Here is an 18,132-nt window from a genome sequence, read left to right on the forward strand (position 1 = left end):
TTCCCACCACTTACACTACTCCCACATATCTCCGGCTGTCGGAAATTACGGCAACCCACTATGAAATTAAGCCCAACACTATACGAAGTTTACCTTCTTTCCTAGGGCTTAGCACTGAAAATCCTTATGACTTCCTCAATGATTTCGAAGCAATTTGTGATACCACTAAAATGAACGGATTCACTGAGGATGCCCTAAGGATGCGTCTTTTTCCTTTCTCCCTCAAGGAAAAAGCCAAACATTGGTTCCAATCCTTAACACCCAACTCTATTGCAACAAGAATTTCTTAAGAAGTATTTCCCCATAGGAATGACCAATGACACTAGGAGAGCCATCACTACCTTCTCCCAATATGAGGGAGAAGATTTCCATGAGACTTGGGATAGGCTACAGAGCTTGCTTAGATCATGTCCACACCACGCTGTCCCAAAATGGCAGCTAGTGCAGTGTTTTTATGATGGCCTAACTGAGTCCAATAGAAAAATGGTGGATGCATCATGTGGGTGAAGATGAAGCATGGGCTATGTTTGAAAATTTGAGTAACAATTCTCTTCAACAGGTCTCAACCAAACGAAAGGCACCAGCACCAAAAGCAATCAAGACAGAGAGTTTGTATGAAGCAGGCCATCCCCCAAATATGGCTAACCAAGTAGTTGAGGCTATCACCAAGAAGCTAGACCAATGGATGATTGCTGGTTTTGCTCCTAATGCTGCTCACACACACACACACACTACCTGAACCATGTTCATTTTGTTCCAGTCCTATGCATCATGTAAATAATTGCCCTGTTACTGGAAATTATACTGATATTGCTAATGAGCAGGTTAATGTAGCTTTCTCCAGGCCGGGTAATGATCCGTACTCCAATTCCTACAACCCCGGGTGGAGGAATCATCCAAATTTCTCATGGAAGAATCCCAATTCGGGTAGCTCAGCCCTAGGGCCACACAATCAAGCTCAATCTAACAGGCAGCCCTACCAACCTCATTCCACTTACCGACCTCCACATCAGCAATACCAGGCTGCACCACCTCCCTCAGATTCTAATTTTGAGGATCGGATGCTAAAAATGATGAGTGAGCTGGCGGGTGATATAAAGCAAACGGTCAAATCTCAAGAGGAAATAGTAAACTCACATTCCCAATCCATTGCCAAGCTAGAAGCTCAAGTAGGACAACTTGCCAATGCCCTCAACAAGAGGGATGAAGGAAAGCTTCCAAGTCAGACAGTGACCAACCCTAGGGGACTGTACATGGTAGAAGAAAGCAAGCCTCATCTGGAGCAAGTTCAAGCCGTCACCACATTGTGAAGCGGAAGACTGGTTGACAATCATGTGGAAGAAAAGAAGGATGAGTAAATTGAGGCCCCACAGAATCTGCATCAGGACAAGGGTAAACAAGTAAGCATCGAGGCATCTTCATCATCTGCCCCCACTCCTGAGGTACCATATGAGCCTAAGGTCCCATTCCCAAAGCGATTTAAGGCACCCTCCCACTTCGGGAAACAAGGAGAGAAGATACAAGACATGATGGAAACCTTCAAGTAGGTTCAAATCAACATCCCACTCCTTGATGCCATCAAGCAAATTCCAGCCTATGCAAAATTTCTCAAGGACTTGTGCACTCAAAAGAGGAAGAATCAGAAGCACATTCTCAAGAAGGTCATTCTCACCGAGCAAGCAAGCTCTTTGATTCAGCATAACACTCCTCCAAAGTTCAAAGACCCTGGAGCACCTACAATTTCGTACGTCATCGAAAACACTGAGATTGAGAGAGCTCAACTCGACTTAGGAGCTGGTGTTAATCTGCTTCCATACTTGGTATATCAAAAACTGGGCTTAGGGGAATTGAAACCGAGAAGTACTGTCTTGCAATTGGCTGACCGCTCGATCAAGAAACCCCGTGGGATTGTGGAAGATGTCATTATCACGGTGGACAAGTTCTACTATCCAGTTGACTTTATAGGTCTAGACACAGAACTGGTCTTAAATCCAGAGAAGCAGATTCCAGTCATCCTTGGGCGTCCTTTCCTCGCCACAGCTAATGCATGCATCAATTGCCGAACTGGAGTAATGAAGATCTCTTTTGGGAATATGAAGATCAGATTGAACATCTTCAATGCCTTCCAGAATGCGCCCGATCAGAATGCATGTTTCTTCTTGGATGACATTGGAGAAACTGTTGAAGACCCACCTCTTGATCCTCTATCTGAAGTTCCATCATGGAGTAACCCACCGAAGCCTATGCCTCTCACTTCAAGTACTCCACTACCTGATGACAACCCCACAAGGGACATATTTCATTCAGAGGTTGTTGAAGTGGATTTCATTGGGGTGGAAATTGTTTTGGCAAATTCCCTGGCTACCCTAGTGTTTGAGAACTCCCATGGAGACAAGAGGTTGATCATGAAACCAGTTCAGGACAAACACCCTGAACATCGCCATGGGGAGCATCAAGTCCTATTAGCTGAGAGAAGCAGTTTCGGGATGTTAAGAGGAATCCACTTCCTTGTTGAGTGCTACATGATCATAAAGAAGAAGGGATGGAAGAGCTTGCTTGTACTTCTGAAGGATCGAGGTAAGATCCTTTGGGACTCGGACTTACATTGAGAAATACCTCATAGGATCAAGCGCAGGCCCTGTGCGCTTGACTCCTCATTCCACTAGGGTACATGATCTCCATCCAGGTTTACTTTGTCCATTATTGTTTCCTTCCTTGATTATATTTTTGCAACAATGTGTGCACTTGATTGGTATTTGGTTGGAGTATCACTTTGTTTTTCAGGACATGTGTTTTTGCATTCAAGTTTGGGGGTATGATATGCCCCCATCTGCTCATTCAGGTATTCCTATACTCTTGATCTTATTCTTTAGTTCTATACATACATTGGGGACAATGTATGATTCAAGTTGGGGGGTATGGAAAAAAAAAAAACACGGTCCATTTTTGTTGTTATGTCATTCTTAAGCATATGGTTGAGCTTTGATTCTGGTTTAAATTTCATTGATAGGCTTAAAGTTATGAACACATGATCATATGACTTAGGAATTTTGAGTCTTGTTACTTACTTTCGGCAACATGAGATGCTTCTTGTTTCAATTTAAATCTATCTTGAGCACACTAGCACATGTTTGTGAGGTATGAATTTTGAGACCAATTATGTTTGTTTTCAATGTCTTGAATTCTGTTGGGTGACATATTGGATGAATAACTTTGGCATGCTATACATGTATAAAAAAAAAAAAAAAAAAAATCAAGTTTGAATTTTTCGCTGAGTAACCGGACCTCATGCCTCATTAAGCAGTGAGTGTTCGAGTCAAAAAGTGAAATTTTGGGTTGATTAATAACAAGGCTATCTTAGCTTCATAGCCTTTTTGACTCAAGTTAGTAAGTCCTTAGGGGTGTCTTCACACCTAATGCCCTAAAGCCATTTGGTTTGGGATACATTGACTTAACACTTGATACATGGGTCAACTAGAAAGCTTAAGGGAGCTAAGCATTGCAAAGCCTACAACAAAATAAATAAATAAATAAAATAAAATAAAATTAAAAAAAAAAAGAAAAAAAATGTATGCTTGGTTGTTTCATTTGATATGAAGTCCAATGAATTTTGAGATGGTGATTCATTCATATTGGAATTATTTTGAAGCCTCATGACTATGTGTTAGTTCACTTTGCACTAATTAAAATTTGTGTATCTCAATATGCCATTTGTAAGTGATTTGACTTGTAAATTCTTTGGAATTTTGAAGATGGAGTTTATAATTTTAAGCTTGCTAATGAATGAGAACCATTATTTTTGTGATGCTTTATCCTTTTGAATGACATAATGATGACAATATTTGCGGGTATCATTCATGGAAAACCCTCACGAGACTTCACTCATCCTCTAGGGAATGCCTAGGAGTTTAAAAGGCTTGTTGCATACGCTAAATGCAACCGTACATCCCACGAAAGATGGATTTATCTTTTTGTTTTTTTTTTTTAGTTTTTTTTTTCCATTTTATATTGCTAAGGGACTAGCAATATGTAAGTTGGGGGTGTAATAAGCACCGAATGTTGCACATTCAAGCCCCTTAATTTACATATGTTAATTCCTTAGCATTGTTATTTGTTTGATTTTGTTTTGTTTTTCTGTTTCAGGTCTTATTTGACAAACCATTGAAAATTGGGCTTAAAAGGACAAAAAGCTGAGCATTCTGGATTTAGGATCGAGCGCACCACTCCTGGGATCAAGCGCACCTGCGCTCGAGCGCACAAGACCTCGGATCAAATGCACTCGGGCGTGTACTGCACAGCAGCAATCCTTTTCCAGCGTGGATTTGGTTTTTAGTCTCCTAATTGGACTGGGAGACTGACTTCCAGTTTTCTGAGGATTTCTAAGGTTTTTAAGATTTTCCTAAGCCCTATAAATAGGGCTCTAAACATTGTAAACAGACACACCGCTTTCTAGAGTAAAAATTTAGTAAATTGTCTTTGGAGCTTAGAAGATCATGAGCGGCTAAACCCCTTCGTGGGGTGTTGATGTAACCCTATCCAAGCACAATGGTTTGATTGTATTTAATTTATAGATTTTCAATTTATGCATGTTGATTGTATAACTATGAGGATTGCTACAATTGATTTCTGTTCTTCATATTAAATGCAATTGTTCTTAAATTTCAAAATCAATATTTGTGAAATTCTTCTCTTGTCTTAAAAAGTATTTTACTTTTATTGATCTCAAATCATTCTCGTTTTCTGTGATTATGAGAATGATGGTTATACAATGGGTTTAATTGACATATGATCAATAGGATTTGATAGGCCATGCCTAGGGAAGACGGATTGTACTACACCCTAGTTTAGTGTAATTTAGGTAGACAATCCGTGCCAACCGAAGATAGGTTACACTTATTCATTGATTATATGTATCCTGTTAAAGAATTTGATAATTTATACCTAGGGAAGACGGGTCGTACCGCATCTTAGTGGTTAGGTGGACGATCCGTGCCAACCGAAGATAGATTATGCTTATTCTTTAATAAGGTAGTTTCTTGTTTATTTATAACATGCATAGAATGAATTTTTGGGATTAATTATGATTAACCATTGTTGTGCGGATAGAGGTGAAGTCAATACCCTACACTCTCTCTCTTATTTTAAATCTCTTTTATTTTCATGCACTTTAGTTTTAAAGAAAATCAAATCAATTCTCTTTTTAATTAAGTTAATTTTAATCTTTTGAATTTTCATAAGAAAACCCTGCAGTCCTTGAAGTTAGACACCCTCAATATAGCCCTATCCTATGGGATTCGTTCTATTGTGAGTGGTAATTTTATAATTGATATTTTTTGTCACAAAAATACCACATCAATTTTTGGCACCGTTCCCGGGGTATCGAAAGCCCCCGAAAATTCCAAGGGCCTTGCAAGTCAAAATTCTGACCGTTATTGTGAGTTCCACGAAACTAACGGCCATTACACAGAGGGCTGCATAGCTTTGAGACATCTCATAAAGAAGTCTATCAAAAATGATAAACTAGTACGATTCCTGGGAGACCAGAGAAAGTAGTCGCACCTAGAGATAACTACATTCGGGAGGTGCAGTACCACAACCAAAGGAATCGTCGGTCGAGGGAATGATACCGAAGTAGAAGCCCAAGTCACAGCCATCAAGGAAGATATCCTCAAGAAGGTAGAGGAAGGCGTGAAGAACGCAAAAGGGAGCGTACTCACTCGAGTAAGGAGCCACAGAACCAAACAAATATCCCAAAGGTCTGTACCATAATAGGCGGATTTGGAGGGGGGAGGTGAATCGGGAAGGGCCCGAAAAGCATATGCTGGACAGGCGGGAAGCTCCCACGAAGTTTATGCTATAAGGAGGCCAACAAAGTAAACCCGGAGAAACGCGATGTCCATCACATCTTGGTCGACAATGGAAGCTCAGCAGGTATTTTGTATTGGTCTGCATTCAAAAAGCTGAACCTGGGACAACAACAGGTCGTCCCGGCTAGTTGCCCCTTGATGGGATTCACAAGGGAGCAGGTACAACCGATCAGATCGATTGAATTGCTAGTGACGGCCGGATTGTATCCAAGGCAGGCGACAATGATGGTGTGCTTCCTGTTGGTTGACCGACCATTGGCCTACAACGCCATCATTGGGAGGACGACACTCAATGAATTGAGGGCCATCACCTCAACTCCGCACCTCAAAATGAAGTTCTCGACGAACCACGGAGTTAGGGAAGTAAGGGGCGATCAACGAGCAGTCCGACAATGCTACAACATCTCTATGAAAGAGTGTCCCAAGATCTCGGCCCAAGGAGGTGGCCATAAACAAAACAGATAGCAATTAAAGGGAGGTGAACCAGTCGAGAATCTGGAAGAATTCTTGGTAGGCAGGCCCGATCGGGTTGTTAGAGTTGGATCACAGCTAGACCTGGTTGAGAAGGAAAAGCTTGTGTCTTTCCTTCTAGAAAATTGTGATGTGTTCGCATGGAGCCGTGAGGATATGCCAGGCATATCATCCTTAGTGATGGTGCACAAGTTAAACGCCGACCCCAGTTTCAAGCCAGTACAACAAAGCCAAGGGGGTATTCGGCCGAGAAGAGCAAAGCGGCCGCCAAGGAAGTTAAGAAGTTATGTGAGGCTGGTTTCACCAAAGAAGTCCAATATACGATTTGGTTGGCAAACGTAGTGTTGGTGAAGAAATCCAATGGGAAATGGAGGATGTACGTCGATTTCACCAACCTCAACAAAGCATGCCTCAAAGACAACTATCCACTGCCGTGGATAGATTTGCTTGTGGATTCAACCTTTGGTCACGAACTCTTAAGCTTTATGGATGCCTTCTTAGTTTACAACCAGATATCCATGCGTGAGTCCAACCAAGAGAAGACCGCCTTCATGACAAACACATATTTGTATTGTTATCGGGTAATGCCCTTCAGATTGAAGAATGCAGGGGCCACATACCAAAGGCTAGTCAATAAAATGTTTCGAGAACAGATAAGACGAAATATGGAGGCGTACGTAGACGATGCTTGTAAAAAGCATACAAACAACTAGCCACATCACAGATCTGGCAGAGGCCTTCAACACGTTAAGGCGCTATGGAATGAAGCTCAATCAGTCCAAGTGCGCATTTCGAGTATCTTCAGGAAAATTCCATGGGTTCATTGTTTCCCAGCGAGGAATCGAGGCAAATCCCAAAAAAAATCAAGGCGATCCTAGAAATGCAAGCCCCTTAGAGCACGAAATAGCTTCAACAACTGACGGGTAGAATAGCGGCACTAAATCGGTTCATCTCCAGATCAACTGATAAGTGTCTTCCATTCTTCAAGATATTGAAGAAAGCTTTCTCTTGGAGCCCGGACTGTGACAAAGCCTTCCAAGAATTAAAAGAGTATTTAGCCAGCCCTCCGCTATTGAGCCAACCGGTGGAAGGGGAAGCCCTATATCTGTATTTGGCTGTGTCGCCACCAGCCATAAGCTCAGCTCTGATCTGGGAGGAGCAAGGAGTATAAAGACCCGTTTACTTCACCAGCAAGGCTCTGCACGGAGCAGAAGAATGGTATTCTCAGATTGAAAAACTAGCCTTTGCCTTGGTCACATCGGCCCGAAGATTAAGACCTTACTTCTAGCCACACGTCATCAAAGTTTTGACCGAATACCCATTACGGAAGATCCTGCAAAAGCTAGACTTATTAGGACGATTGGTAAATTGATAAGCGCTAAAATATTCATATTTTTAGCCCTTATCTTACATGTTTTAATCCTTTGGTTGTAATTAATTAGGCCATTTTAATTCATTTTTGTGTTTTTGATGTTTTTACAGGCTTTTGGAAGAAAGTGAAGTAAAAATGTGCATGTGGTATGGACTTGTTAGTTAGATCAATTTGGATGGCCGAGTCCTGGGTTTAACTTAAGTAACAAAAGAATCCACACCGCGATTCTTGGGTTAATCAACATGGGGAACCAGGAGTATACACCCATGCCCTAGGCCCTGTGTGTTTGTCGATTTCAATAGAACATATGCTTTTTTAAAGAACAACTTAGTATATACCATGCTAAATTCTTTAGGAAAGAAAAGAGTTAGAGTATACACCCATGCCTAACTCGTTGCTTAGGGAAATCAATAGCTTAAGGAGTTAGAGTTTAACCCTTAGGATGGCAAACATTAAATATGCATAACTTGATCAAAGCATTGGTATATTGATATACTAGTTTAACATAATTAATGGTGGATATCAAAGCCCTACCCTTTGTTATCATCACATCAACAATCAATCTTTAACTTGCTTTTGCTTAAGGAATCTATTTTTAAACATAAATTCAGCAATCCTCGTGGGAATGATCCTGTACTTGCACCCTATACTACCATGTTGACCTTGTGCACTTGCAGGTAAAACGTACCATTACTTACCTATTAATTTAGGTATATTTTTGCACAACAAGTTTTTGGCGCCGTTGCCGGGGATTGCGGCGAATTTTGTTTAAATTTATCTTCCTTTGGTTTTGTTATTTTAATTTTTAATTTTTAATTTAGTATTTGCAAAAAAAAAAAAGAATTTCTTGTTTTCCTTAATTTTTTTTGTTTTCTGTTGCAGGTTACGAATTGGCATTCTGTGATTGAGATCAATCGTCAGCCAAGTGCGATCGAGCGCACTGCGATCGAACGCACCAACCTGTGATCCAGCGCAGTTCCCAAGAGCATCCAGACCAGGCAGTGCTGAAGCTGCCAAGTTCATGCAAGGTCGTCGATCTCAAGCCTCAACCGTTTTTCCCCTCGATCCTGAAATTGAGCGGACAATTCGACAACGACCTAGAGACAAAGAAGGAGAAGAAGAAGTTGAAATGCAAGACGTGCCAGAAAATCCAATTGGGCCAAGACCCTTAGAAGAAAATCCACCACGAGTGAGGAGACCTATGAAGCAAGCATACGTGCCAACAAACCTCCATCAACCCTCATGCGTAGCATATCAATCAGAGGTGGATGGCAATTATTATATCTCTCCCCAAATTCTCAATGCATTGACTCACTTCAGAGGCACAACTACTGAGGATCCCAACTTGCATCTTAAAGAATTCTTTGACTTATGCAAGTTGCAGAATGTTCAAGGCCTAACTCAAGAGAGACTCAGGTTAGTTCTCTTTCCTTTTTCCTTGAAAGATAATGCTAAACTGTGGTACAATTCCTTGCCTGCAGAGTCCATTCATACTTGGGAAGAATTGACCACCAAGTTCCTGAAGAAGTTTTTCCCAGCTCAAAGGACAAGGCAACTTAGAATGGAGCTGCAATCGTTCCAACAAAGAGATGGAGACCTTTTCTTTGAAGCATGGGATTACTTCAATACGATGCTCCTTAAGTGTCCAAATCACAACATATCTCAAGATGACCAGGTACAAATCTTTTTTGAAGGGTTAGATGATTGTAACAAGGGTGTTGTTGATACCACTTATGGAGGTGTGCTGATGGAAAAGAGTAGTGAGGAAGCCATAAAGCTTTTTGAGATGTTGAGTGAATACACCCAACAATTCCCATCCAAAGGAAGACAAGGTGTAAGGAGTAAAGGCAGGTATGAAGAAAACAGTGAAGTGCAAAATCAGATAGCTGCCTTGCAGAAGACATTAAATATGCTTGTAAACTCCATGACCACTTAGAACATCTCTCCTATTCAGCCAGCCACCCAACCCCAGTATGTTCCATATGTTCTCATTTAGATCACACTATTGAGACTTGCCCTTTGTATTTATCTGCAGATCAGGAGCAAGCCAATTATGTGGGACAGCACACTTATCCTCCCAAGAACAATCCTTATTCCAACACTTATAATTCAGGGTGGCACAACCACCCCAATTCCTCATGGAGTGCCAGTAGGAACATTCGGAATCCTCAAGGACAGCAAAGCAACTCCCAACAAAAAGTTCAACCAACCCAAGACCCAGAAGAGGAGGACCTGAAGAGTCTTTTACGACAATTTGTGACTTCATAACAGCAATCAACGGCTGATCAAAAACAATTCAATACAAGGACCGATGAAGCCATTCAAAGACTAGAAGTGCAAATGGGGCAATTGGCAAAGGAGCTGAGTGAAAGAAAGCAGGGAGAAATTCCCAATCCAAGGGGTCATCAGTAGCTGGAAGCAGTCACAGTTCTCAGAAATGGCAAGGTCATTGGAATAGAAGAGCCACCTCAAGAAACTCCAGAAGGACCATCAACTTCCATGGTAAACAAAATGGAGAAGGTAAATGCACCACCCTTTCCTCAAAGGCTAGTCAAACCAAAGAAAGAAGAGCAACTCAGGGATATCTTTTGAAACTTTGAGGAAAGTAGAAATCAACATTCCTTTATTAGATTCAATTAAACAAATTCCTTCAGATGCCAAATTTTTAAAGGACTGTTGCACTAACAAAAGGAAGTTTAAGGAGTATGAGACAGTGGCCTTAACAGGAGAGGTAAGTGCAGTCTTGTTAAGGAAATTACCACCAAAGCTAACAAATCCAGGTAGCTTTACCATTCCCTGTAGGATAGGAGACCATTCCTTTGAAAATGTGCTACTAGATCTAGGAGTAGGGGTGAATTTGCTGCCTTACATTGTATATGAAAAGCTGGGATTGGGGGAGCTTCAACCAACCTCTATCACCTTGCAATTGGTAGACAGAAGCATCAAACGACCAAGAGGTATACTGAAGGATGTGTTGGTAAAGGTAGGAACATTTATTTTACATGCTGATTTTATTCTATTAGATGTGGAAGAATCCCCTATGCCATCACCGTTACCTATTATCTTTGGAAGACCCTTTATGAGAACTGCCGATACTACAATAGGGGTGAAAAAAGGTATTGTGAGTATGAAGGTAAATGGTGAGACAATAGAATTCAAAATATTCGATGCATTGAAAGTACCTCAAGAAGATTTGGAATGTTTTGATGTTTGTGTGATCCAAAATGTTAGTGAGACAGTTTTGCAGGACCATCATAAAGATCCATTGGAGGCTACCCTCTCCCAGAGTCTGAAAAGGCAGGATATTAAGTCGGAACTGGAAGAGATCACTAGTGATGTTATGGAAATAGTGCATCACCTTGAGGCCTCTCCTAAATACTCAGGCAAGTATACTCATCCCTTTGAAATTCTTGGGCCCACTAACACCTCTCTTGTTCCCTCTATTGTACAGGTACCCAGGCTGAATTTGAAGCAATTACCGGAGAACTTAAAATATGTATACTTGGGAGAAAACAAGACACTACCAGTCATCATTGCTGCAAATCTGAGTTGTGGGGAAGAAGAAAAGCTGTTGAGAATTCTGAGAGAACATTAAACCGCCTTGGGATGGACCATTGCTGACATCAAAGGAATAAGTCCAGCTAAGTGCATGCATCAAATCTTCCTTGAAGACAAAGCAAAGCCAACCAGGGATGCACAAAGAAGACTCAACCCACACATGAAAGAGGTAGTCAAGGCAGAGGTATTAAAACTACTAGATGTGGGCATCATCTATCCCATCTCATACAGCAAATGGGTCAGCCCAGTTCAAGTAGTGCCAAAAAAAAGTGGGATCACAGTGGTGAAGAATGAAGATGATGAACTGATACCCACAAGAGTAACCACTGGGTGGAGGGTATGCATCGATTACAGAAGACTGAACAAGGTAACAAGAAAAGACCACTTTCCATTACCGTTCATTGACCAAATGTTAGAGAGATTAGCTGGCCATAGCCACTACTGTTTTTTGGATGGATATAGTGGTTATAATCAGATTGCAATAGCACCAGAGGATCAGGAGAAGACCACCTTCACATGTCCTTTTGGCACATTCGCCTACAGAAGGATGCCATTTGGTTTATGCAATGCCCCAGCTACATTCCAGAGATGCATGATGAGTATTTTTTCAGACATGGTAGAGAAAATCATTGAGGTCTTTATGGATGACTTTAGTGTTTTTGGGTCTAGTTTTGACGAATGTCTACACCATTTGAAAAACGTTCTCAAGCGGTGTGAAGAATGCAACCTAGTGCTCAATTGGGAAAAATGCCACTTCATGGTTCAACAAGGCAATGTATTGGGTCATGCTATTTCAAGCAAGGGCATAAAAGTGGATAAGGCCAAGATAGAAATCATCTCCAAACTTCCCCCACCTCTGACAGTCAAGGGGGTAAGGAGTTTTCTCGGACATGCCGGGTTCTATAGAAGGTTTATGAAGGATTTCTCCAAGATCTCTAGACCCCTCTATGCATTGCTTGGGAAGGAAGCCAAGTTTGACTGGACCAAAGAATGCATGACGGCCTTCAACACACTAAAAATGCTGCTCACTTCTGCACCAATTATGCGAGCACCTGATTGGAGCTTACCCTTTGAGCTCATGTGTGATGCCAGTGACTTTGCCGTAGGAGCCATTTTGGGTCAAAGGATCAATAAGGTACCTCATGCCATTTATTATGCCTCTAGAACATTAAATGATGCCCAGCTGAATTATTCTACTAATGAGAAAGAATTATTAGCTGTCATATTTGCTTTGGAGAAGTTCAGGTCATACCTAATTGGTTCTAAGGTTATTGTATTCACTGATCATGCTGCGTTGAGATATTTGTTTACCAAGAAAGATGCCAAACCAAGACTGATCAGATGGGTATTACTACTACAAGAATTTAACCTTGAGATTAGAGACAAGAGGGGTAGTGAAAATGTGGTAGCAGATCACTTATCCAGATTACTCCATGAGGAGGAAGGAGATGAGCTCCCACTAAATGAAAATTTTCTAGATGAGCAGTTGTTCGTAGTTGATATCCAACTCCCATGGTATGTAGATATAGTGAATTACATCACTGCCAAGGTCTTTCCCCCAGATATGTCTAGCCAAGAAAGGAAGAGATTAATATCTACATCTCGACAATACCATTGGGACGACCCCTATTTATTCAAATTCTGCCATGATCAAATCATTAGAAGATGTGTCCCAGAAGACGAGCACTTGAGTATTTTGCAGCACTGTCACCAGTTTGTTGTGGTGGACACTTTGGGGCAAAAAGAACAGCGCTTAAGGTATTACAATCTGGTTTTTATTGGCCCAATATGTTTAAAGACGCTTTCTTGTTTTGCAGCTCTTGTGATAAATGTCAAAGGACAGGTAACATCTCTTCTAGAAATCAAACTGCCATTACAAAATATTCAGGTTGTAAAACTCTTCGATGTGTGGGGTATTGACTTCATGGGACCATTTCCTCATTCATTTGGCTATTCATATATTCTTGTGGGTGGGGATTATTTGTCTAAATGGGTCGAGGCTGTCCCCTCAAGGACTAATGATCACAAAGTGGTTGTGAAGTTTTTGTAGGAAAACATTTTTGCTAGATTTGGAACACCCAGGGCAATCATTAGTGATTGGGGAAGCCACTTTAACAACTATGCTTTTACTTCTGTGATGAAGAAATACGGCATCACTCATAAGGTTGGCATTCCATATCATCCTCAAACCAGTGGCCAAGTGGAGATTAGCAACAGAGAAATCAAAGGCATCCTTGAAAGGACAATAAACCCAAATTGGAAGGATTGGTCACTGCGCTTGAACAATGCACTATAGGCTTACAGGACTGCTTACAAGACACCTATCGGTATGTCTCCATATTGATTGCTTTTTGGGAAAGCATGCCATCTACCAGTGGAATTGGAACACAAAGCATATTGGGCCATCAAGAAGTTTAACTTCAATATGAAGCAAGCTGGCGACATAAGGAAGCTCCAACTAAATGAACTGGAGGAATTAAGGTGTGATGCATATGAGAATGCCAAACTCTACAAGGACAGAACCAAAGCATACCATGACAAACAACTGATCAGGAAGGAGTTTCAAGTAGGACAGAAGGTTTTGATCTATAATTCAAGATTGAAACTCTTCCCTGGAAAGCTTAAATCAAGATGGTCTGGGCCCTGCATTGTTACCCAAGTATTCCCTCATGGAGCCTTGGAAATTCACGACCCCCAAACCGACCGATCATTCAAGGTCAATGGACACAGAGTCAAGCCATATCTTGAAGTAAATTTAGTACCAAGAGATGAAGATTTGGCACTCCACTCCATCCAAAATGGAGCATCTACTTCTGGGCAACACTGAGAGAGGACCACAGTCTGGCTGAAGACATAAAACTTAGCGCTCATGGGAGGCACCTGATGAGTGCCAAATATTGCATATTTGGACCCCTTAATTTGCATTTGCTAAGCCTTTAGCTTTAGTATTTTCTGATTTTTTTTTTTGTTAGTTTTGGTGTTTTGATGTGTTGCAGGTCATTAAGAGAAAACTGCGGTTTGAGGGTCGAAATAAGCAAAATAATTGAAGATCCCTGGAAGTGCGATCGAGCGCACAGAGCGACGATCAAGCGCACCTGCGCTCGAGCGCACGACCACGTCAGCCCTATCACGCATCGTTTAAGTGCAGCAGCGCAGGAGCCTTGAAAGAAAACCAAGTGCACTCGAGCACACCTTGGGTGCGATCGAGCCCACTCACGCTGACCTGGCAGCGCTGAACCCTAGTTTTTTATTATTTATATACAACTTTTTCTCTTGTAACGGGAATTGGGAGACACCGTTTTAAGCTGAATTACAACGTATTGCCGTGGGGAAGCTTTTGCTTTGTTTTCCATTGTAAGTTTTATTTCTCTAATGATGACAATTCAATTTTTGTTTGTTATTGTTATCATGAGAGGCTAAATCTTTCAACTAAGGTTGAAGATGAAGCTTCGTCATTGACAAACTCATGTATTCTCGTATTTAGTTTATACAATTTTGACTTTGAATAAGGATGTTGTGGATTTTCATTCAATTGGTTGATTTATATCTTTTAATTGAATGTGATGAACTGTCATGTGTTGGAGTTGGATATTTTATGTGTTTCATCCTTCGGATACATCAATTCATTCGATTGAAATTGGATATCCGTTGTGATTCGTTAACCAAATGGATACATAGGATGATTTAATTTCAAATCGGATAATTGTTGTGATTTGTAAAAATGAGTGGATTCATTGAATGATTTAAACTTGATATTTGTAAAAAAAAAATCAAACAACAGTTTGAGCACAATAGTTTGTCGATTGTAGGAACAAATACGAGGATACAGAGTTAAGATTTGGCGAAGTGAATTCTAAAACCTTAGTGTTTTTTACCATTTTATTCCATCATTTTCTTTAGTTTATATTTTATTTTTGCACAACAAAAATCACGAAATTCGGAACTAGGATAAAATATAATTGGTTTAAATAGAAATTGGTTTACCCAACACAAATCCCTGTGGATCGACCTCGCACTTGCACACGCTGTACTGCGCACGACTCGTGCGCTTGCGAGTACAATTAAATTTGTACATCAGCACCCCATAGCATATCCTTTTTATTATGATGTTTATTTTATTTTGTGTTTTATTTTACTTTGGTGTATTAGTGTTCCAAGTCTTGTGTCATGTTTTTCAATTCTGTTACTGCGATTGATCGCACAACATGTGCGATCGAGCGCACTTGGCAGCATCTCCTAGTTATTTTTGTTTTCATTTTTACTTCGTTTTAGTGTTGTTTCTTTTTACTTGTTTGTGTGTTTTATTATTTTGCAGGGACAAGTGTGCTTCAATTCAAGTTTGGGGGTGTGCTGTGAGTCATGCTTTCCAAGACATGGTCGACCATCTCTCGGGTACACTCTTTCCTTAATTTAGACACATTGGGGACAATGTGTCATTTAAGTTTGGGGGTATGGGCACACATGTTCACACACACTTTGTCCCAATTTCATGTTGTTTGTTTTGTGTGTTGTTTGTCTCTTGAAAATAATAAAAAAAAAGTTATGCATGTTCTTGTTGCTCAAAAATTTTAGGTTGATCTAGAAAGAATTGTGGCTTGAATTCATCAGTGAGCTTAAAATTTTGAACACATGATCTGATGAGTGAATCTATTAGTTTGGTTACTTGCTTAGGCCAGTTGAAAAATCACATGTTTGATCTGATCACACAAGCACATTAGCACATAATTTGTGAGGAATGACATGAGGTCTAATGTGTGTGTTTTTGCATCTTGGATGAAATTGGATGACTTATTAGATGACACTTGGCATATATATATATATATAAAAGTGAAATAAATGATCATTGATGGCTTTTCACTGAGTAACTGGACCTCTTGTTTCAAAGCACTGAGTGTTCACATCAAAAGGTGAAAAATTTGGATTTGATCATTGTCATGGTTCGTTGGTTTTGTAGCCTTTTTGACTCGAGTTAGTAGGTCCTCAGGGGTGTCTCTACACCTAATGCCCTCAAACCACCTGGTTTGGGAGCCATTGACTCAACACTCGCTACAATGGTCAATTAGAAAGCTTAAGAGAACCAACATTGCACAACCTGACCAAAAAAGAAAAAAAAAAAAAAAAAAAGAAGAAGAAGAAGAAGAAATATGCCTTGTGTCATTCTAATAGGAATTTCAGTGAATTTTGAGATTTGGAGACATTTACATATTGGAAAGATTTGGAAGCCTCATAATTTTGTGCTAATTCACTTTACATTGTTTTCAAACTTGTGATATTTTAGCATGTCCTTTGTAAGTAATTGCACTTTGAGATTACAATTCATTGTGAAGATGGTGTTCATCTTTTTAAGCTTGCTAATGAATAAAGATCATGATCTTGAAGTGATACTTTAATTTTTGGGATGACATGAACTGTGCATGATGTTTGTGGGTAACATTTCTGGAAAACCCTCACAAGACTTCACTCGTCCACTAGGGAATTCCTAGTGGTTTAAAAGGCTTGTTGCATATGCTAAATGCAATCGTACGTCCCACGAAAGATGGATTTATCTTTTGTTTTCTGTTTTTGCATTCCTGTTTTTTGTTTTGTATTGCTAAGGGACTAGCAATATGTAAGTTTAGGGGTGTGATAAGCGCTAAAATATTCATATTTTCAGCCCTTATCTTACATGTTTTAATCCTTTGGTTGTAATTAATTAGGCCATTTTAATTCCTTTTTGTGTTTTTGATGTTTTTACAGGCTTTTGGAAGAAAGTAAAGTAAAACTAGATGATTTAGGCTCAAAAAGAGAATATGGGAAAATTGGAGCTCCTTGGTACTGCGATCAATCGCAGGGTACCTGCGATCGAGCGCAATACCAGAGAAGATGCTGCATGAGCCAGGCCAGGAGCGATCAAGCACAGGCAAAAGAAGGATCGATCGCAGACATGCGATCGAGTGCACACGGGCTGCGATCGAGCGCACCCGTGCGCAGGAGGCATTCCAAATAGCGGCTACAATGTCCCTATTTCCATATTAGGGTTTTTCAAACTCCAAATTGTAATAGGACTGAAACCCTGTGAAAACCCTAGGGTTTACTACTTTTCCAAGGACTTCTAAAGCCTATAAATAGACTCCTAAGCCTTTAGAATAGGTAGGCTTGGAGAAGGGAGAAGGATAGGAGCTCTCAAGTCAAGTCTCGGGTTTATTCTTTCTTTTCTTTTCTTTTCTTTTATGAAGATGTTTAACATCAACTCTATGTGTAGCTAATTTATTTAGTAGGGCTAGATTGAAGCCCTAGTTATGTTAAATTAATATTTCAATATTGGCGCCTTGTGATGATCATGTTGTGCTATTTAACTTGATTAATACCTGCTTGCATGAATTCCTCATATGTGTATGCCTGATCAACATGTGCAGGTGGTATGGACTTGTTAGTTAGATCAATTTGGATGGCCGAGTCCTGGGTTTAACTTAAGTAACAAAAGAATCCACACCGCGATTCTTGGGTTAATCAACATGGGGAACCGGGAGTATACACCCATGCCCTAGGCCCTATGTGTTTGTCGATTTCCATAGAACATATGCTTTTCTAAAGAACAACTTAGTATATACCATGCTAAATCCTTTAGGAAAGAAAAGAGTTAGAGTATACACCCATGCCTAACTCGTTGCTTAGGGAAATCAATAGCTTAAGGAGTTAGAGTTTAACCCTTAGGTTGGCAAACATTAAATATGCATAACTTGATCAAAGCATTGGCATATTGATATACTAGTTTAACATAATTAGTGGTGGATATCAAAGCCCTACCGTTTGTTATCATCACATCAACAATCAATCTTTAACTTGCTTTTGCTTAAGGAATCTATTTTTAAACATAAATTCAGC

The 18,132-nt window shown here is 40.3% G+C and overlaps 1 pseudogene; it reads left to right on the forward strand.

Annotated features, from left to right (window-relative positions):
* The first annotated feature begins 9,271 nt into the window (after positions 1–9,271).
* On the forward strand, positions 9,272–13,564 carry LOC148589739 (uncharacterized; annotated as a pseudogene).
* The last annotated feature ends 4,568 nt before the right edge of the window (positions 13,565–18,132 follow it).

The sequence above is a fragment of the Corylus avellana genome, chromosome 1 (genome assembly GCF_965113065.1).
Source record: "Corylus avellana chromosome 1, dhCorAvel1.hap1.2, whole genome shotgun sequence".
Lineage (NCBI taxonomy): Eukaryota > Viridiplantae > Streptophyta > Magnoliopsida > Fagales > Betulaceae > Corylus > Corylus avellana.